At 54.8% G+C, this 21,817-nt stretch overlaps 1 protein-coding gene across 3 annotated transcripts in view; it reads left to right on the top strand.

Annotated features, from left to right (window-relative positions):
• The window catches only part of LOC116621635, a 217,564-nt gene that overhangs the window by 99,519 nt on the left and 96,228 nt on the right, over window positions 1-21,817 (top strand). Inside the window, exon 4 of one of the 3 annotated variants that reach the window (XR_004297435.1) lies at window positions 2,061-3,622. The exons of the other annotated variants lie outside the window; for them this stretch is intronic. The gene's annotated coding sequence lies outside the window, so the exon portion shown is untranslated. Of the gene's footprint in view, window positions 1-2,060; window positions 3,623-21,817 lie in introns of those variants that run through there. 3 annotated transcript variants of the gene reach the window in all.

Raw genomic sequence — 21,817 nt, 5'->3', positions numbered from 1 at the left:
CCTTCTAAACCAGAGGGATTCCCTTAGAACCCAAGACAGATCCTGTCCCTCCCCTGCTCAGAAGCTTCATCGTTCCCAGTGCACTCAGAGTGGAAGCCAGAGTCCTCACAGCAGCCCACAAAGCTCTGGGGGATCACCTCCCCTGTCCTGAAGCCCTTTCTAACTTCACTCCCTCCTCCTACCACAGCCCACCCATTCTCTCCCCTTTTCTGCTCAGCTGCAGCCTCACTGGCCCCTGGCCTATGGCTGAACATAACTGTATGCTGCTGCCTCAGGGCCTTTGCACTTGCTGTCCCCTCTGGACTGGAGAACACTCTCCCCTCAGCTCTCCCCATGAAGTGAGTCGGGCCTTGGTTCCAAAGTCACCCCTCAGAGAGGCCCTCCCTGGCTAGCCCTCCCTTCCATCGGCTCATGCTGTTTCATCTTCTTCCTAGGACTTACAGCCTACTCTAAAAATTGCTCTGCTTATTTATCTGACTTCTTGACTGGTTTCTTCCACTGGAATGTCACCATCGCTCGGGTGGGGAGTTTTGTCTGTGCTGTTCATTGCCCTACATCCTGCTCCCAGCACGGTGTCCGTACAGAGCAGGTCCCAGTAAACACTTGGGAATGAATGAATGAATGACAGATGAGGGGGCTGAGACCCAGAGAAAGCCCCAGGGGACTCACATTCTAGAACTTTCTCCTGACTCTCCCCAGTCTCTGCAGCAGTTTGTTGGCAGCCCGGTTTGGGGTCCTGGGTACTAATCTCGATGCCTGCGTGCCTTGGCTTCTGCTGTGGGGCTGTCAGCAGGTCTGCTTCCTCATCTGCAGGATGGGTCACGTGGAGGTCCCAGCGGCACAGGTTTGGGCTGCCAAGGGGATGGGATGGTGTGTGGTGAGGGCTCAGCATGAAATAGGTGCTCAGTAAATGGGAGTGGCTGTGGGGGAGGCTCTGGCTTGTGGTCCCCTCCCCCGCTGCTCCAGGGCCTGTAATTACCACTTACCCTGGTCAGTGGGCCCAAGAGATTCCATGTGTGGGCAGGGCTGTGGCCGGGGTGCTCGCCCGGCCACTGGCGGGTCCCACGGGCACTGTCCGACCCCTGGGCCTCATGGCTGACATTCCAGGCACGTTTCCCAGCCCTGGGGCTGCCACAGGCCCATACAGGGTGGGGGTGGGGGGTCGTAGGCTTCAGGCTGGACAAACCAGTCAGCCTCCCGGGCTGGGCTGCCCGACCACCAACTTCCTGCTGGGCCTCCTGAGGCCCGCAAGGGCCTCCAAGTCTTTCCATCGGCATCCACTGCCACCATTGCCTCCCGTCCACCGTGGCACAGAAGCTTCCATCGAGGCCCCCCCGCCAGAAATTCCCTCCTCACATTCAGCCAGAGGGGTCCTTTAAAACTATGGCTCAGCCGTGTTATTCTCCTGCTGAATTGTACCCCGAGTGCTTCGAGAATCAGTCCTCAAGTTCTTCCCTTGACTCACAAGGTCCCCCATCATCTGACCTCCTCTTCCTCCTCCTCCTCACTCACCCTTCCAGCTCTACTGACTTCCTCGGGGTCTCTGACACAGTCCAAGCTCATGTTGCCTCATGGCCTTTGCATGGGCTGTTCCCTCTGTCTGGAGCACTCTTCACCCAAGTGTCCACAGGGCCCCCTCTGTCCCTTTCTTCAGGTTTCTGCTCAAGTGTCATCTTCATATGGAGCCTCCTCTGACCCCCCACTTCTATCCCCCACCCAGTATTGCACCCCCCCTTTTCTGCTTTATGTTCCCCTGGGATGCTCATCACCATCTGACAACTGCGGATTTTACTTATCCACAAGGACGTGAGATTTTTGTCTGCTTTGGGGCGCCTGGGTGGCTCAGTTGGTGAAGCGTCCGACTCTTGATTTCGGCTCAGGTCATGATCTCGTGGTCGTTGAGATCGAGCCCTGGTCAGGCACCGGGCTCAGCGGGGAGTCCGCTGGAGGTTCTCTCTCGCCCTCTGCCCCTCCCCCCGCTTGCGCCTCTCTCTCAAATAAATAAATAAATCTTAAAAGTAAAATAAAACGAGTTTCGTCTCCTTTGTTCTCTGTTGTAGCTCCAGCGCCCAGCACGGTGCCCAGAACGTAATCCGTGCTCAACAAACATTTGCTGAATGACCGAACAAACAACTCTACGAGTTCTTGGCAGATAAGGACACAGAGGTCCCTCGGGGTAGGTGACCAGCCCAAGGCCACACAGCTAGTCTGAGATTGAGCCAGGAGAGGAGATGAGCTTGGGTTTGTGAGATCCTGGAGCTGGCACCTCGGAAACTTTCAGGAGCGGAGCAGATGGGACCGAGGCCCTAGCAATGAATCCTGATGATTCTGTCGCCCTGCCAGCCCCAGGGCCAGGCAGTACACGGGCTGATCCAGGAGTCCCGGCCTGCCTGCCCAGGCATTCCAGGCTCTGACCCAGGTTCCGAGCTTTCTATTTTGAGCCTCCTAGTCCTGAGGACTGTGTGTTCCCAGCAGGCGGCGCGGGCCAGAGGCTGAGCCGGGGTGTGGCTGTCACCCTAACTAGGGCCTTGCCGGTGGGTGCTGGAGCTGGGGCCCTGCCAGGGAGCCCAAGGACCTAGATCCCTCGGTCCTTAGCCTGTTGTCTGCTGAGGCCTCCGGCACAAGCCTCGTTCTCTGCCTGATGGTCCCGCATTCAAGCCCCTGCCCTGGTATCTCGCTGGAGTGCTATTGACTCATCCCACCTTGGATTATATGCTTCTGGTTGTGCCCAGGGCTTCGGGGCCCATTCAAATTCTGGCTCCGCCCCTTTCAAGAAGTGACCTTGGGCAAGTCACTTCACCTCTCTGAGTCTAGTTCCTCACCTGGGAAATGGGGACAAGAAGAGGACCTGTGTCCTGGATTGCTGGGGACATTCTGTGTGATAAATCCGGTGAAAGTGCCCCGTACTCAGCAAGTATGTGATAAGGAGCCCCCTTCCGGGGCACGTTTCCTCCCCATGTGCCCTGATTTCTTTCCGCCCCTGCCCCTCTCTCTACCTGGTGCATGTGCATTAATTGTCAGTTGCTTGTCTGTCTCTCCCTCTAGAATGTCAGCTCCACCAGGGGAGGGACTTTTGTTTGCCTTTTTCACTTATCTGTGTCCCCTGGGCCCATCACAGCACCTGGCACACAGTAGGGGCTCAATAAATCTTTGGTGGAAGAATGAAGACATGAATAATGACCCCTTGGGGAACACAGGCCCTGACCTCAGAAAGTGTCCTCACTCCCCCCTCAGCCCCAGGGGGGCACCTAGCATTCTAGGGTGCTTGTTGGTTCCAGACACCAGCCCCCCACGCCCCCCGCTCCGTCTCCTCTGGCAGCCAAGGGCGCTGTGCGAGTGGCATCAACCTTGCCTCACAGATGGGGAGAGGGAGTCACCTGTCTAATGTCACCCGGTGGGCAGCCCCTGAGCCAGGATTCCAGCCCGGTACTGTCTGCGGGAAGGCTCAGTCTTTCCCTGGAGGGAGTTGGTAGTGATGGAGAGGATGATGGGGTCAGTGATGAGGTCCTGGGGGAAGGAGGGCTGGGAAAGGAGTCAGCCCCTCCCGAGTTCCGTCTCTCTTTGTGTCTCCCTGGATCCCTTTGTCCCTGTCTTTGTCCCATCTCTCTCTGACTCTGTGTCTCTCTCCCTGTCTTGTGTATTTGACGCACTGCAGCAGACCCCTGGCTTGGAGGTTGAGATGTTGGTGACTCAGCTACCTCTGGCCCCCCCAGCCCCAGCATCGTGGTCAGTGGCTGCTAAGCCTGGAGGGGGCGCTCCCCTGACAGCCCCGCCCGTTGCCTGCTCTACCTCTTTGAGGGCAGCCTTCCCAAATTAATTAACTCAATAGTGTATTTCCCCAATGCTGGGGACACCTTGGGCAGATTCCTTCACTCTCAGCTCTGTAAACAGGGCTCCGGTGGGATCTACCCCTTTAGGATGTTGCGAGAAAGAAATGAGTCTGTGAAAGGAAGAGCTTGGCTTGGCCCCAAGCACGGCAGGTATTCAATACACGTGCTCATGGATTCATTCAAGGGTCCCCGAGATGCTCCCTGACGCCTCCCCCAGGCCAGCCTGGTGCTGGGGGGAGGGAAGGTGAGGGGGGGCAAGGCGCCAAAGACACAGTCCTTGCCCTCATCTAAATGCTGGAGACTTTCAAATGCATCTCTCCAACCTGGACATCTCCCCTGACTCCAGACCCGAGTCTCACCCACAAAAACCCCTGATCCTCTCCCAAAACTATTGCCGTCTCAGTTACTGGCTCCCCCATTCTCCAGGTGTACCCCCAAACCTGGGAGTCATCCTTGACCCTTTGTTCTCACTTGCCCCCACATCTGATTGCTCACCACATGCTATTGCACCCCCCTCCCCCCCCAACCCCGTCTCCACTGCCCTGCGCTGGCCCAGGCCACCAGCCTGGGGACCTCATGCCTACAGTTTGTTCTCCACACACAGCCAGAGGTGATGATCCCCTTAGACCTAAGTCAGATCCTGTCCGTCCCCTGCTCAGAGACCTCCCAGGGCTCCCACCTTGCTCAGAGTAAAAGCCAAAGTCACCCCCATGGTCCTCAAGGCCCCGTGTAATCCCCTCCCCCGGCAAACCCTATACCTCTCTGATGACTTCATCTCCTCCCACCCTCCCCCTTGCTATTCCTTCCCAACCCAATGGCCTCCTTGCTGTTCCTCTAATAAGCCTCAGACCTTTCTACCCCGGGGCCTTTGCACATGCTATTCCCTGTGCTTGGAAACCTCACCTACCATGTATTCACATGACTCACTCCGTCACCCCCTTCAGGTCTCAGCGTGGATGCCACCCCTCAGAGCAGCCTTCTCTGAGCCCCCTTCCCTTGCCAGCATCAATATCTTCCACCTCCTTTATACTGTCTCTCTCTGCACCCTGATCCTGCTCTGTTTGTCCTTTATGAGTGGAGGAGATTGCCCAGGGGAAAGCTACTCCCAAGAAGGGGATAGCATGTGCAAAAGCCTGGGACTGTGAGCAGTGAGGGGGTTCAGGGTGGTGGCAGAGGAGAGGTTGGTGAAGACAGGACAGCGGGCTGAGCTCCAGGATAAAGCATTGTCCTGCAGTCAGTAGGCTGGGGTCATCCTGGTTCTGTTACTCCCTGGCTGTGTGACTTCAGGAAGCCCTGTCCCTCTGTGCACCCAAGAATCTTCAACTCCTAGTGGAGACCACCTAAGTGGACCCATTATTTGACAGATGGGGAAACCAAGGCTGTAAAACTTCTATGACCTAGTTAAAGGTCAACCCAGGCATAGGGATAAACCAGGGATTGTTAGCAGTCACTCACAATTTAGCGTGAATGAGTTCCCTGGGTTCTTGGCTACCCAGTGCCCTCTAGACCTCAGAGGGCCTGGGAGGCAGGATGAGTGCAGGGCTGAGGCTCCCGGGGTTGGGCAGAGAAAGCAGGAGTGCCAGGCTGGTGAGGATAGGATGTAAGTTTGTTGGGATACACAATCACCACATTTGTGGTTATGACACGGGCAGGTGACACAGGCTGCCTGGGAGTCACCCCTGGGCCACGCAGCCTTGTCACATAAACTTCCCCCTCCACGCACAGCCTGACTTGTACTCTGCTCCCTGAGCTGCCATTTCCTGATGGTGTGACTCTGGGCAAGTCACTTCCCCCTCTCTGAGCCTCAATTTCCTCTTCTGTAAGGGGAGATAGTGGAAGTACCCGCCCTGCTGGCTGTTGGGAGGGTTCACCCCGTCCCTGCCACACTGACCCACTTGCTATCCCTCAAATGTGCCAGGCATGCTCCTACCCCAGGGCCTTTGCACTTCCCATTCTCAGTGCCTGCTACACCTTCCCAAAGGTGGCTTGCTCTCACTCCTCCTTTAGGTCTCTGTGCAAATGTCACAGCTCAGTGAAGCTTCCTCTGACCCCAGACACCCCCTTCCTCTCTTAGTTTGTCTCTGTAGCTTTTACCATTACCTGAGGCATCATGGTTTTGCTTCTTCGTCTACCTCCCCAAGGACGGCAGCTCCATTTTTGTCCCTCATGATCATTGTTACGTTCCTATCCCCCAGCATGGCACCTGGCGCAAGAAGGTGCTCACTAAAGACTTGCAGAGTGGCTGAATGAATGAATGAACAACTGTCAAGCGCTCAGCACCATGCCGGGCCATGCTAAGCACTCCCTCCCCAGTGTGGTGAACAGTGTTATTCTTGGCAGCGGCTTCCCAATGCCCTTGCACTCCCAGCTGCCTCGAATCCTGCTCTCACCAGCCCTGTGCCCCTGCTTTGTCCCCCCGGCCCAGATCCCCGCTGCCAGCACCGTCTTGTCCCTGGGTCAGGGCTACGTCTGGGGAGCCACAGGGCTGTGGGGCGGGCTCCCCCAGGCTCTACCTCTGGCTCTTCTTACATCCCCCCCCCCCGGGGGGGGCAGAGGCTTATGGGAAATGGGCAGAGCCATGCTTTGAAGCTCCCCTGGGTCAGACCCACCGAGCTCCTGGGCCTTCCTTCGACGTGGCCTGATGTGACCCTGCTATTGCACAAATGGGACAGTGAGACTAGAGAGGGGCAGCCGTGCTTGGCGGCTCGCCTTCGGGGCTCCCGAGGCGTCCAGGGCAGCTCCCAGAACAGGCCTGGGACTCAGGCGCCTGTTTTCCAGATGGCAAGACTGACTCTCGTAGAGGCTTTGAGACCAGGTTTGAATCTCATCCTCCCACTTCCTGGCCGTGTGATCTGAGGCTTGTCCCTCGGTCCCTCTGAGTGACAGTTTCCTTGTCTGTAGAATGGCGCGCTCATGCTTTCCAGCTCACGGGGGTGTTTGGGAGGACAAGACCAGCCATCTGGCCGGCATCTCGGGTCTGCGGCCCCTTCCCTGGGCCTCAGGTGTCCCGGCTCCGGAGCCCCCTGGGCCCGGGCCACTCTGGGGCTGGCGCTGGGCCTCATGGTTGGGGTAATCCACAGCCCCAGGAGGCCGCCACCGCCGCTGCTGGTTTAGTTTTTCCCTCCCCGACTTCTCCCCTCCTCATCCTGGCCTCCCTTCTCCAGAGCCAGCTTGTTTTTGTTTTCTGTTTTTACGGCTCCATAAATGAGTCACGAGCCTGATTTGATTTAATTTCGTTGTAACTGTTATCTTTTCAAGCTTGTTTTTTTCCACTCAGTTACTCACGAGACCACAAAACCTAAACAGGACGGGGCCTTCCCCAGCTTGCTGCCCAGCACCCACGGCACGGCCTCCTGGGCCTCGGGGGCTCGGGGCCAGGGTCAGCAGCTCCTGGAGGACTGAGGTGGGGTCCGGGGGGCTTCTGGGGGGTAGACGCTCAGTGTGCGGGGCAGGCCTGGGGGTCTTGAGTCCCGGGGCGGTAGCCCTGATCCGTGTGCTGTGTGACCCTGGAAGTGTTGTTTAAGCTCTCTGGGCCCGATTCCTCCTTGGCTAGCTTTAGAACAGAAACTCAGACATCTCGGGGTCGGGAGGTGACATGTTGAGTGAGGTGGGCTGGGTGGCGACTGCCATGAACTGGAGAGAACAGGCCCTTCTCAGGGGACAGCTGCCTCTTGGCCGGCACTCGGCCCGGATCTTTCAATTTATCAAGAGAAGCCAGAAATCCGAGGTCGCATGTGAAAAGTTCTGATTTTTAAATGTTGGCCAACGAATCAAATTAAAAACAACAAACAACCCAACTCTGTGGACACGTCTGGTTTAGAAGGTTCTAGAAGAGTCAGCCCTGCCCACACTTCAGCTGTGGCTGGAGCTCCTTCTCCCTCCACACCTTTGCCAAGCAGCTCCCTCTGCCTGGGACATTCTCCCCTCCTCCTCACCTCATCGTTCTGGATGGTGAGTGTGTCCCTGCTCTCCCACAGCCCCCCGGGTGCCCCTGGTCACCGTGGGGCTGGGGATCACGCTTTCAGTCATCTCTCCCACCGACAAGCAGCTCAGGAGGACCACATTAGGAGCCAGTGAGGGGCTAAGGAATGGGGGCTCAGGGGGAAGGCAGGACCCTGGCCAGAGGGAAGGAGGGGTTGAGGGCTGCTCCTCCAAGCATGAGTAAGGCCATGTGACCGGTGTGCACCAATCAGGCGCATTCATGCCACTTTATGAATCAGAAGTTGGAAATGTTGGGGGTGGGGCGCAGGAGTCCATTCTGGGGTGGGTGGGGCCACAGCTTCCTCTACTTTCCAGGCGCTGCAGTGGGCGGGCCGGTTCTAGGGACAGTGACCAGGGCCCAGTGGTAGTCGCAGGGCAGACTGAATAATTTTGCAGAGATGCCTCTCTCTGTGATTATTTAGGGTTGGTCAAATGCAATGAAAAGGACATTGCACTCTGCTGTCATGCAATTTTGTTTAAATATATTTAAACACAGCAACACTCGATTGACTTTGTTCATCCTAAGAATTTGCATAGTTATATGTGAGGAGAAGAGAAAATCAATATATCTTTCACCTTTTTTTTTAGACATTGCAAAATAGGGTCCTCGTCAAGCTTCTTTCAGGTGGATCTTTATTTTGAAGTTTTGGCCCCAATTCTGGATGAATTCACTTTATGTGGCTTTTTTACTGGGCCAAATTGTCTACCTTTGTTTTCTGAGCTTCTGTGTGAGTTCTCCAGAATTTCCCGCCCCTACACCGCCAGGCACAGCTCATGTTCTGTGAGGGGTACTAGGATCTCCAATGCTGGGAAGCCCTGGGATGTCTCCCAAGCTGGGGCCCATCATCCATCACCCCCACCGGTGGCCTCAGCCTTCCAACCTTCTGGCCTAGCCCCTGCCTCCCCTTTTGTCTTGCCCTCTGGCCTTTCTCTCTCCAAGCCAGGACCTGGGTGACCCTCAGCAGTGCACCAGCCTGGAATAGAACCTCGGTGGATGCTCAAGGTCATGGAGTCCTGGAAACAGAGAATTCTTCCCTCCAGGACAAAGGAATCTTGGCTTTCAGTCACAAGCCCCTGCAATTCTAACATTCGAATGCATGGGAGGCCTGGTAGACCCAGACCCCTTGGTAGATATTTATTGAGCATCTATTATGTGCCAAGCACATCAGGGAACAAAACAAGCAAACTCCCTGCCTTTGTGGCACTTACATTTTAGCAGGGGAGACAATCAAGAAACAAATGAGTAAAAGAGCGTATCGGATGGTGAAATCAGCGAAGGGGGCGAAGGGGGACGAGGAGTATAGGGGCTGCAGTGTCACATGGCCCGTCACAGAAGGAACAGGAGGCTGGAGGAAAGTGAGGGGACCGGTCCTGCAGACATCTGGGGCAGAGTGTTCCAGATGGTGGGAAGAGCAGATGCAAACGCCCTGAGGTGGGAAAAATTTTGCATTGTTGGGGAAAGATAAGAAGAGCAATCTGGCCCAGTGAGCAGGGGGGAGGCCAGTGGGACCCAGATCACTCAGGGCTGTTGGGGCCTGGGAGAAGGAGTTTGGATTTTATTGCAAGTGAAGTGGGAGCCCCTGGAGGGTTGTGACCTAGGAGGGGCAGGGTCTGACTTAGGTTCCGACACAGGCTTTCCCACTCTGGGCGCTCTGGACAGTCAGCCGGCTGGTTCTGGGTTGTGGGGGCTGTCCTGGGCATTGCAGGAGGCCGGGCAGCATCTCTGGCCTCTCCCCACTGGAAGCCAGCGGCGCTTCTCCCTCCACCCAGTTGTGACAACTAAAAATACCTCCAGACATTGTCAAATGTGTCCTGGGGTGCAAAATCGCCCCCAGTTGGGAACTATTGGTCTAACAGGGTCCCTCTAGCTTAGAATGAGGAGAGCAGGCTGTAGACATTCCAGGGAGGGCGAGGGAGTGGAGGGACGGAAGAGAGGAGAAGCCCTTGGATTCTGAGCCTGTTTTGAAGGTGAGGTGAGCAGGATTTGTTGGACTGCACCTGGAAGAGCGAGAGGGAGAGAGAGTCCGTCCACCTAGGGTGTTTCAAGAAGGGATTCTGGGACTGAAGGAAGCCTTGGGACCCCCGCTCCAGTGCAAGGATTGCAAACTCCAGGGCCAGGCAAGCAGTGCGGATGGTGACGTGGCTGGCAAGAGGGGCAGGCCTGTCTCAAGGGTGGGCACCGCTCAGTTTCAGCCCAACGGCGCCATGTGGAAAGGCCAGGATTTCCAGTTTTCCACTAGAAGCTATAAATCTGGATGGACTTTTCTGGAGTTTTCAATGTTGGGGAAATCTACGAATAGACAGATTTGTCCCGAGGGCCATGCGTTTGACATCCCTGTCCCCCTTCCATCTCTCTCATCTTGCAGATGAGGGGCGCCCCAGAGGAGAATCGGAGGGGTAGCTGCTGCCGAGGAGGGCGGCCTCCCCTGGGTCAGGCGGGGCTGGGAGCCATCAGGGACGGAGGTGGGGCTTGGACTCCACTCTGAAGAAGGGTCAGCTGCCGACTCAAAAAGAGGAGAGGGCATTCCAGTAGGTGGGGGAGTGTGAGCAAGGGTGTGGAGGTGGGACTATGGAAGACTATTTTCGAGGAGGAGGGAGATAAGAAGAGATGGAACCAGGAGGGAAGAGAAGGAGATAATGGGGGGGGGGGGGTTACCAGGAAATACACAAAGAGGCCAGACCAAAAGCAGGACTGGAAAAATCACAAAAGGACTTTAATAATATTAATAATTTCACTTCCGAAATTGTTTGGCAACAAGCAGCTCATTTATTTTACCACTGACTTTGGGTTCTTGGCAATCCCCACGTACACCAGGGAGTGTTTGCCCAACAAGGAACATTCTCGTTTGCAGATTGTTTTCAAACGGCACAAAAATTTTCACAAATACTGTATTAGGAATTTAATATTGAATTGTGAAGTTTGAGTGGATTAATGAAAGATTTATTCATTTCGATTTAGCAGGTTTCTTTAAGTGTTTTAGAGGCAAAAACATTTCTTTTCCAAATCTCCCTTGCAAATTTTCCACCTCACAGCAGCCAAAATTTGAGGTGACGTGTGCAAAAATAGCTGATGTGTAATGATAGAAAGGGGTAAGTGAGGTTTAGAGAGAATCCGAGAGTGTGCTTTCAGCGGGGAGGATCAGGGCAGGCTCCCTGGAGGAGGCGGTTTTGAACCCAAGTGGCAAAGGATGGGTGAAATATAGACCAGGCAGATGGGTTAGGGTAAGTGAGGGCATGCCAGGTGGAGGGCCCTGTGTGTGCAGGTGTGAAGGTGGGAATCATGCGGTGGGGGCCTGGACCAAGGGAGCCGGGGCTGGGGCTAGCGATCGCAAGAGGCACTACAAGAACCAATGGGCAAAGCTGAGACCTGTCAGGAGCACAGACAGGCCCAAGAGCGGAGAGTGTGAAGAAGAATGAGGAGCTGACCTCCTCTGTTTAAATTGCTCGTGGGTCCAGAAGGGTGGCAGAGAGTGTGGATGCCTTGTCCTTCTATCCGTGGCCTAGGGCTGCTTCCCCTCACCCCAGCGGAGTCACCTTAGGTGAAATATCAGAACAAGTCACCTGTGTTGAGTGCCTGCGGAATGCCCAGCTCTTCCTCCCATCGGCAGCATGGGGGAGGTGTTATGATGCCCATTTTACCGAGGACACGGAGGCCCAGAGAGGTTGTGCTCCCTACCTGAGGTCACACAGTAGGATTGGAACCCAGACCTGCCTGAGCCCCAAGTCCATGTTCTAACCTCTGCTCTGTAATGACCCTCATGTGCTCCCGCCAGGTCTAGCTCCCTGTGACCAGAGTACCAGAGTCATCCCTATTAGAGGGGTAAACCGAGGCTCTGAGCAGTGGAGTCACTTCCGTGACATCACACAAATAGAATGGGTAGAGCCAGGGTCTGCATCCCCAGGGCCACTAGACTCTGGAGCCCACTCTCTTGCCACCAGATGACACAGCTGCCTGCCTTCCCAGGCCTCTGTTTCCTCGTCTGATAAATGGGGGTGAGGACAGTGTGTGCCTGGATGGGGTCCATGTGAAAGCGGTGGTGCATATCAATCACCCAGCTCAGTGTGTGGCACTTAGTAGGTGCTTTAAAAATGATGGCTGGAATTATTTGTGTGAAGGTGGCTGCCTATTAAATGAGTGACTTAGGGGCACCTGGGTGGCTCAGTCGTTAAGCGCCTGCCTTCGGCTCAGGTCATGATCCCAGGGTCCTGGGATCGAGCCCCACATTGGGCTCCCTGCTCAGCGGGAAGCCTGCTTCTCCCTCTCCCATTCCCCCTGCTTGTGTTCCCTCTCTCGCTGTGTCTCTCTCTGTCAAATAAATAAATAAAATCTTTAAATAAATAAATAAATAAATAAGTGAGTGAGTGAGTGACTTAATGTCAGACATTTAGAGTAGTACCCCCCATGGTACTGATGTGCCTGAGGATAGAGTAGGTGCTCAAGAAATGCTAAGTGTTATTATTCTAGGACCTACCCCAGGGGACAGCCTGATACCCTTCCAAACTTGCTTCCTTCCCAAATGGCCTTCTCTGTGTTTCTGACTTCATCCAATCAACTGGTCTAGGTTAGGATTTGGGGGTAAGGAGGATGCAAAGCCTCCTGCCCTTCAGTCAGACAGACGCCGAGAGCACTGGTTGACAAGTCCAGAAATCTGGGTTTGAACTCTGGACTCACTGTGTGGCCTCTGGCAAGTGCCTTGCCCTCTCTGAGCCTCAGTTTCCCCTTTCATTTGCAGAGCCTGGGCCAGGCTGCCCTGGGAGGTGCCTGCCCTGCACAGGGATGGGGGCAGTTCCCCTGTCCCCTGTGGCCACCAGTCCCCACCTCCTGCCTCCTGAGCTGCAGGCCCGCCCGGCTCAGCTCTGACGACCAACCAGCCAATCTGTTTACTGAACTGACTGACCCCTTCCGGGAACTCGGCCCAAGCTTCCCAGAACTCGGGTATTAATGACCCGGAGCCACATGACAGAGCATGACACAGCACTTTTGGGCACGGGGCCGGGCCCAGAGGGGCGCGTGGGGGGCCGCGGCCCAGCCCCCAAGCCCGGCTGGCCGGTGAGTCAACCCGGCCTCCTGCAGCTTCCTGATCCCAGCCACCCCGCCACCCTCCCCCACCCCCAGGACCTCCTCTCCCCGGTAGGGCCACCCCAGGACCCCCGGGCTTCTGCCCCAGTGACCTAGAAGAGGTCGTGGGTGATCAGGGCTGCCCTCTGGGGTTACAGATGGGGAAAGCAAGGCCCAGAGAACTGGAGTAAATAACTGTAAGCACTTATTAAGCGCTTATGGTGTTCGAGGCGCTGGGCAAATATCCTAGTCTTATGACAACCCTAATGAAACAATGAATGCCACATGGGGAAACTGAGGCTCGGAGGGGAGCAACGGCATGCAACCGTGCGGGGCCGCACTGAATCCCAGCAGCTCTTTTTGACCTCAGGCGATCTCCTTTCAATTCCTCGACAACTCGACAGGGCGGGGCCACGTGGTCTATTCCACAGCTGGGGAAACTGAGGCCCACAGGGGCTGAGTACCGTGCCTGCGGTCTCAGTACTAGTCAGCTTCAAGGACCAGTGCTCGGAACCAGGGCCTGGCCCATAGCGCTCACACGATATCCGTGGGCTGACAAGGGTGGGTGAGCGCACACACGGACTTTGGTGCCCGGCAGAGCTGGGTTCGAATCCTGACTGTGCCTTTCCCGGCTGCTCGGCTGGGAGCTTGCAGCTGCACCCCGCTACTCCTCGGTTTCTTCACTGGCAAAGGGTCATTGTGGTGATCCTGACCTTGCAGCGTGGCCGTGAGCACTGTCTGTAGTGTTCCAACAGCTCCTGGGCCCGCAAAAAGTGCCCCGTGAACACTGACGGTCATGGTCCGCATCTTCTCCGGGCCCGGGTTTCGGAAGCCATGTTGGGGTCAGTCCCTGGGCCCCGAGCCTGCCTCCTTCACTCTTTGCTGCCCAAGGGCGAAGTGGTGAGAGTGGTGGTTTTTATGGGGCTGGGAACCAGACAGGCTCTGGGGCTCAGAGGGAGCCACCTGGTTCCCAGTCCCTGAACTTCGGGCTGGGGGTGGGGGTAGGCAGGGGAGGGGCAGCACTTTGATGATCTTCCCTTCATGTTACAACCATTGCTTGAGCACCTACTGTATACCAGACTCCAGGGAACAGAGTGGCGAACAAGGTCTCTGCCTGCATTCCGGTGGAGGACACAGGAGATCAGCAAGCAAACCCATGAAGAGATGAGACAGTTTCAGGCAGGGAGAAGGCCATGGCAGAGGTAAGTAGGGGTGTTTTGGAGCTGCGTGGATCAGAGAGGCTTCTCTGAGGAGGTAGTGTGGAGAGACATCTAAAGGAGGAGAAGGAATGGACCCCAGGGGAAGGGATTTTCAGCAGGGGGAACAGCAAGGGCAAAGGCCCTGGGGTGGGTTTGGGCTTGGAATCTTCCAGGAAATGTAGGAGGCCAGGTGGTTGAACGGAACCGGGGGTGGGGGGTGGGGGTGGCGGCGAGTGACAGGAGATGATGCTGGAGAGGTCAACAGGGCTGAGATCATGCAGGGATTTGTGGGCCGAGTGCCACTGGCAGGATCTGAGTCGGGAGGGCACTGATGTGACCCAATTTGATGGACAGCAAGCCTTCACATACTCTGACATTCAAATTTTCTACCCATCTGATAGATGAGCTAATTATGGCCCAGGCCAAGCTCACCCAGAAGGTCAGCGGCAGGGTGGGGACGAAACCCAGGGTGGCTGGACGGCCAGTGCAGGACAACCGCCCCGAAGGAGAGGGAAGTAAGACCATGGGCTGAGGACTAGAGGGCCCATGGGTCAGCAGAATGGGGCCCTGCAGCCCAAAGTGCTGCAAGCTTCCGGGCAGAGGAGTGCCCTCTAAGCCGAGGTGGGGGGGGTGAGGTGCTGGAAGAGTGGTCTGGGAAGAGGGAACAGCATATAGAAGGGAGAGGTGATGGGGGATGTGCTAAGGATCCTGATCCTGGGAGGCCTCGGAGCCAAGGGGGAGGAGCTGGGGTTTCATTCTGAAGGCCTCCTGTGTTCTGGGCCTGGGCTGGACCCTATGGCCACCAAGATGGGCACCTGTCCCCCTCCTCACCCTCCTGGGCCTTGGTTTCCTCCTCTGCAAATACCACCTGGAAAGATATTGTCAGAGCTCTGTGAGATCATTCTTTCATTCACTCAGTCATTCAGTCAGTCACTATTTTTTGAGCACCTACTATGTGCCGGGCACTAGGCTCAGTGCTGGGGACACAGCAGTGACAAAAACCTTGCTCTGAGGGGAGAGGTGGTATTTAAGTTAAGAACACGACTCTGGAGCCAGATGGCCTGCGGTAGCTCCTGGCCCACCACGCATCAACTGTGTGACCTTGGGCGAGTCACTTTACCTCTCTGAGCCTTACCTGTAACATGGACTAGCTATAGTACCCACCTCATAGGGCTGCTGTAAGGACGTATGAGTTGATGCCTGTGATGTGTTTAGCACGGAGTCGGGCACAGTAGGTGCCCAGGAAGTGTTCTCCATGCTTGGGCTCAAATAGGGGAGAGAGACAACAGACAGGCAGATGACAGCTGAGGGGACAAGATGGTGTCTGATGTGGGAAGTGACAATTCCAGCTCTTAGCACCAAGTAGGTGTATAGTAGGTACTGAAGTGTTTCTCGTCCCTTGTCCCCTCCTGAGCCCAGCGTGGACTATGACAGGGACCCGAGGCTTGGGGAGTCTGTACGGAAGCTGGGAAGCTCTGTGCTGATCCAGAAACCCAGGGCTGAGCTTTGGGGCCAGGGATGGCAGAGACATCCCCACCACCCCTTTGCCCCCCGCACTCCCTGCACCCCGTCCCCAGCAATGATGGCAGCCTGGGTGGTGGGGGGCGAGCCAGGGCCTGCCTGGCGGGTCCCCAGTAATGACACTCATTACACAGGTGTCTGGAAACACAGGGGGAGGCGAGGGCCCCAGGGGCTGCGTTCACATGGCACCCAGCCAGCCCACCCCAGGCCCTTCCTCATCCTTTATGAGTCTGGTGCCCGGGGCGGGCAGGCAGGTCGGGGGAGAGGAGTTGGCATTGGGCCAGCTGGCACCTGGTTAAAGGAGGGAAAGTTGAGAAGTTTGGGTGCCAAGGGCTGATGTGGAGGACAGGGTAGAGGGTGCTGATGGTGGTGTGCGTGCGTGTGCGCGTGTGCGTGCGTGTGTGTGTGTGCGCACACTCACATGGGCGGGTGTGTACCGGGGCACAGAGAACCAGTCTAGGCATCCCTCCAGCCCGTCCATGAGGAGGTGAGAGGGTCCATGTAGATGAAGCACTGATGGCCCCCAGACTGGGTCAAGATCTCCAACACCCGTTTCACTTGTTCGTTTAACTGACACTAATAGGTGGGCACCAAGCCGTGCTGGTGACATCAGACCCAGTGCCGGGCCGGCCCTGGGCTCTGCCATCTAAGGCTCCAAATCCACGGAGAGACAGATGCCAAACCAGGGGGACAAGAAATCCCAATGAAGCCTTTTGGGGAGGAGAATAAGGCAGGATGAGGACAGAGAGAGCAACAGGATGGGGGCAGGGAGGGCCCCTCTGAGGAGGTAACCTTAGAGCGGAGGCCTAAGGGATGAGCAGCCATGGCAAGATCTGGAGGAAGAGAGTTCTGAGCAGGAGGAACAGCAAGTGCAAAGGCCCTGAGGCAGCATCAGCCTGGCATGTTTGCAGAGCATTAGGGGGGCCCTAGGTAGAAGAGTGACTGAAGAGAGGGGGTAGGAGGCAGGGTCATGTATGGGCAGAGCCAGAACTCATGGGCCAGGGTCAAGAGTGTGGATCTTATTCTGAGTACGAGAAGTTTGGCACCTGGCAGACATACAGATGGGGCACCCCCGGGGTGAATGGGTTTGAAGAGAGTAGGGGCCAGGCCCGCTGGGTGTGGGAATGATCAGCTTTTAGACCCACAGACAGGAACGTGGGCTGTTCAATTTGTGTTTGAACCTCTTCTCCCGGGTTCAAACCCCCTGGCTCCTGCAGCCTGTTATTAAGCTGGCTGCACCCTGGGGCGCCTGCCTTTATCCCCAGACAGAGCCTGGCCCGCCTGCCCTGAAGTCGACCCTGACCCCCAGATGGGAGTGGATGGGTGGGACTGGTGAACCCCTGTGCCCGCCCCGGCCCCCACCAGGCACCTTGGCAGGGCCAGATCTACTTCTGAGAGCTGGAAGGAGACTGTGGAGCAGGAAAGTCTCCAGGTTGCACATAGGGAAAGCGAAGCACAGAGGAGGAAGGGTATGTCCCTGAGCCTTGTGGTGGGGAGCTGGTGGTAGCACCCGGGACGCCTCTGTCATCGCTCATATCTCTTTCCACTTCCTCCCCCGTCCACTGGACTCCTCTCAGTGTGACTCTGGCCAAGGGAGCAGTTGGTGTCTGGGCAGGGCCAGGGGGAGGAGCTGGGGTCAATTTGAGAGGCCTCTTAATTAAGCCGTACAGATAGAACTGCCCGACAGTTGAGATAGTGAGTTTCCCATCACTGGAGGCATGTAAGCAGACCCAGATAGCAGTCCTTCATTTGCTCACAGGGTCGCAGAGAGGTTTAGATGAATGAGAGACCACTCCCCTTCAAGCTCTGTGATTTCACAGGATCTCGGCCTAATCCTCTGTTGGAGCCTCAGTTTCCCCACTGTAAATTCAATCAATCGATCCATCAATCAATTAATTAATGTGGCCTTGATAGAAGAACAGCCTTGATAATGAAACTCCCCTGTTTTCAGTTCTTTCTTGACATCCCAGGCCTCTGGAGACAGCTCCAGCCCTCACCATGGCCCAGGCATCCTACAGCCCTGGCCCCTGAAGCCTCTCCCTCCCTCTCTGATGAAGCCATTCTGACTCCCTCACTGTTGTTCACATCGCTGCCCCTTCTTGCAGTGTTGATGCTGTGACCGTTGGATACCAGGCTAAGTGCTTTCCATAGTTTAAATCCCCCATCAGCCCTATGGGATAAATACTATTGTGGGGTCCATTTTACAGATGAGGGAGCTGAGTCTCAGAGAGGTACAGTCTCTTGTCCAGAGTTGCACAGCCTGAAAGCAGAGGAGTCAGGATTTGAGCTCAGGCCATCTGGAACTTAACACCACTCTCTTCTTTCCTTATGTAACTCATTTTCATCTTCAGAATTTCGCTCAGTAGTCTCCTTCTCCAGGAAGCCTTCCCTGATTGCCTTCCCGGTCCTTCTCCCATGCCCTTCCTGAGGTTTCCCGTTGCTGCACTGATCACACCACCTCACAGTTATCTTTGTATAACAGAGACAGACCTACGATAACTGGCACGTGTCCTAGTGTGCACTTTGATGCGTTCTGACACACGTATGTACTCGTGAAACCACCAGCACAGCCAAGGCGGCGAACAGATCTCTCCCCTCCACAGGTTTCCTCGTGTCCTTTTATCATTCATTCTCCTGTCCCCCACCTCCCCACTCCCATCGCCAGGCAACCACAGTAGGCTTTCAGTTCTTGCAGGTCAGTCTGTGTTCTCTAGAATTTTCTGTAAGTGGAATCATATAGCATATTTAACCTTTGTTGTGCTTCTTTCCCTCAGCATAATGATTATGAGGTTCACCCGTGTTGTTGCAACCATTTTTTGGGGGGCGGTATCTGCCCCGCTCGCCCTGAGATCCACAGGGTGAGAGACTTGCTTCTCTCTATGTCGCCGGCACCCAGCACAGGGCTGGGCACAGAGGAAATGCCTAATAATTGTTGACTGGCTAGCTGGCAGGAGGATAGGGATGCGTCCAAGTGGGGAAAGGGCAGGCACATTTGCATGGCAGCGAGGAGCCCAAGGACTGACTATCAAAACAGTCCCTGGAATGATCTGGAAGCTTCATGGCCCCATCAGATAAGCACATCCGCTCATCCCTGTGGCTGTCTCTGTGGAACAAAGATGTGGATTGCACAAGGGTTGGGCTTGGGCTGAGGAGGCACTTACTGGCCCCTTTATCTGGCGTGGGCATCCGGCGCAGTGTTCTAGAACTGCACGGCCCACACCTCCCAGCAGGCCACACGTCCTGGGCCCTGGCAGCGGCAGTGGGCGGGCAGGTAGGTGGCAGGAAGGGGAGGTGGCCAGCCGGTCCTCCCCAAACCAGTTGGACTCCTTTGCAGAGGTTTCTGGAGGTGCTCTGGGAGCTGAGTAAGGGAGAGCAGGAGGCCGCGGTTAAAGGAGGAGGAGGAGGGGGGAGGAATCATTTAATTAGCGAATATTATAGGGAATTTCCAGTTCATGCCCCATCAGGCTGGACAGGGACGCTGTGGGATTACTCAGGCGGTTTCCAGGTACCAGCCTCCGCCACAAAGACTCAGCGAGGCCCAGAGGCCTCTAGGTCTCATCTCCATCGTCGGCTGGAAACAGCCAGCCGGGGTGAGAACGTAGCGGGCCGGACAGAGCCACACCGTGGGACAGAGCCTGCGGCACATGCCAAGTGTGCGCATGAGCTTCCTTCGGCGGTCCTGCCCAAGAAGATGTCATTGCTCATTCTTAGACTGAAAAACTGAGGCTGGGGTCTGTGGAGTTGGCTGAGGTCACACAGGGGTCACTGGGGAACAGGGAGAGCTTAAGAACCAGGGGTCTTTTTTTTTTTTTTTTTTTAAAGATTTTATTTATTTGACAGAGAGAGACACAGTGAGAGAGGGAACACAAGCAGGGGGAGTGGGAAAGGGAGAAGCAGGCTTCCCGCGGAGCAGGGAGCCCGATGCGGGGCTCGATCCCAGGACCCTGGGATCATGACCTGAGCCGAAGGCAGACACTTAACGACTGAGCCACCCAGGCACCCCGAACCAGGGGTCATTTTGGAATGACTCCTTCAACAACATTCTTTTGACAACTGCTTATTGAACACCTACTGTGCGCCGGGCACTGTGCTCGGCTCTGGGGATTAAAAAAGAGTCCTGGGCACAAATATTGCATCTTACCTCCAGATGGAACAATTTTTGAGGGCAGAGACTTGTTTTGTGGAATTTTGTTTTCTTGTTTATGAAAACAAGGAGTTTTGACCAGGACAGCATTTCTCAGCTAGGGTTCTAAAGGACACAGAATCTCTGAGATATTAATAGGAGTGATGTGGGGACAGAGTTCCACAGTCCAATGAGTCTGGGAATTACTGAGTTTAACAATGTTAATGTTTGCTGCAGGACTTATCAGAGTCTTTAATGTCTTAAGCTCAGTGAACATCTTGGTAGATAGGTATTCTGAGTCACCCTCTGAGATATCTAAGAGAACTTGTTCTCTGTGTTTCTGTCTTTCCTGTCCACTGTTTTCCTGTCTCTATGAATCCTGGTTTGGATGCCACCTCCCCCAAGGAGACTTCTGAATCCCAAATGGACCTGAGTTGCTTCCTGTGGGGGCACTTGCCTAGAGCTCCCTTTGACCTCTTCAGATTTTCCACCTTGAGTTGTAACTATCTGTTCCCATCGCTAGACTGTGAACTTCTCTTGGGAGGGACCAGCTGTGATTCATCTCTTGGTTCTGGTACAGGAAACAGAATGAGTGGATGGAGAATTTAATGGGTGGAAGGATGGGTGATGATTTGATGGGTGGGTAGATGGTCGAATGGATGATTTGATGGCTGAATACACGGGTGGACAAAATGGATGAAGAGACAGATAAATGGAAGGTAGATGAATCGATGAATGAAATGATAAACAATTGAAGTAATGGATGGGTAGATGGATGGAGGGATGGAGGGAAGGATGGATGAATAAAGAAATCAGTGGATAAATGGATAGATGGATGATGGATGGATGGTTGAATAAATAAATGGATGATGGATGGTAAGTTATGACATGGCTGGTGTGGATGATTTCATGCTTGAATCTGTGAATTATTGATGGTGAGTGAATAGATAAACATATAATTAAATGAGTAAATAAATTAATAAATGAAAGGATGGATAAGTTAATAGATGGCTAGGTGAGTAAACACATAAAGGGATAAATGAATAGATGGATTGGTGATTCCATGAGTGAATGGATGGGCGGGTTGATGGATGGATGGATGGATGGATGAGTGCATGGGTGGATGAGTGAGCGGACGAATGGATGGATGGGTTAGTGGATGGATGGATGGATTGTAGGGATGCATGGGTAGATGAGTGAGTGGATGTATGGGTGGATTGATGTGTGGATGGATGAGTGAGTGGACAGAAGAAGGGATGAATGGGTGGATGGGAGAGTGGATGCATGCAATGTCATAAGATCTGAACTGAGGTCAGAATGGCAGAAAGATCCCTGTATCTCTCCCCGATGCAGCAGTTTATCAAGGTTTTGGAGTTTGAAAGTTTTGAAAACAACAAACCCTAGCTCTAGAAAATTGTACATAGACCCAAAACGTTGTTGGAAATTTGAAGAAGACAGCGATCATCAAGCCTAGTAGCCACCTCTAGACCCTAGGTGAGGCGTCTCAGTGCAGTGCAGTTTGTTTCTTTCTACTCCATGAGCCCTGACCTTGGAGAGGAACTCGGACCCAGAGGGATGAAGCCAGCTGGGATGGGGACAGCAGGTGTCCCAGTGGAGGGACCACTTGGGCCTTCATTTGTTCATTGCACAGCATTTCTGTGACTTCTCTGGGTGCCTGCGAGAAGACAAATCTGCCTTCCATAGTGGCAAGTGTTTGGAGCTTGAAGTCAGATCTAGTTTTTCATTTCATCTCCAATAATTACTGAGTAATCTTAGGAAAATCACTTCACATCTCTGGGCCTCCTCTTCATGTATAAAATAGGGACAGCAATAATCCCCACCCTATTGGGTTGTAAAAAGTGAATCAGTATAAAAAGCACATAGCTCAGTGTTCAGCACATAGTAACTGCTCAAAAAAAACCAGGGGTATCTGAGGCACCGTCCTGTCCCTTAAAGTGCTCACCGTCTGGTAGGAAAGACAGACAAGTGAACAGGGGATACACTCAACACAGTGCCCAGGCTGCAGTGGGGAGTCCTGACACATCACATTGAGGATCCATTGGCTCTCAGCATCCATTTACATGGGCTTGGCCTTCTGGCTGGA

The sequence above is a fragment of the Phoca vitulina genome, unplaced genomic scaffold (genome assembly GCF_004348235.1).
Source record: "Phoca vitulina isolate PV1807 unplaced genomic scaffold, GSC_HSeal_1.0 scaffold50, whole genome shotgun sequence".
In the NCBI taxonomy this organism is placed as follows: domain Eukaryota; kingdom Metazoa; phylum Chordata; class Mammalia; order Carnivora; family Phocidae; genus Phoca; species Phoca vitulina.
This window is presented reverse-complemented; position numbering and strand designations above follow the sequence as displayed.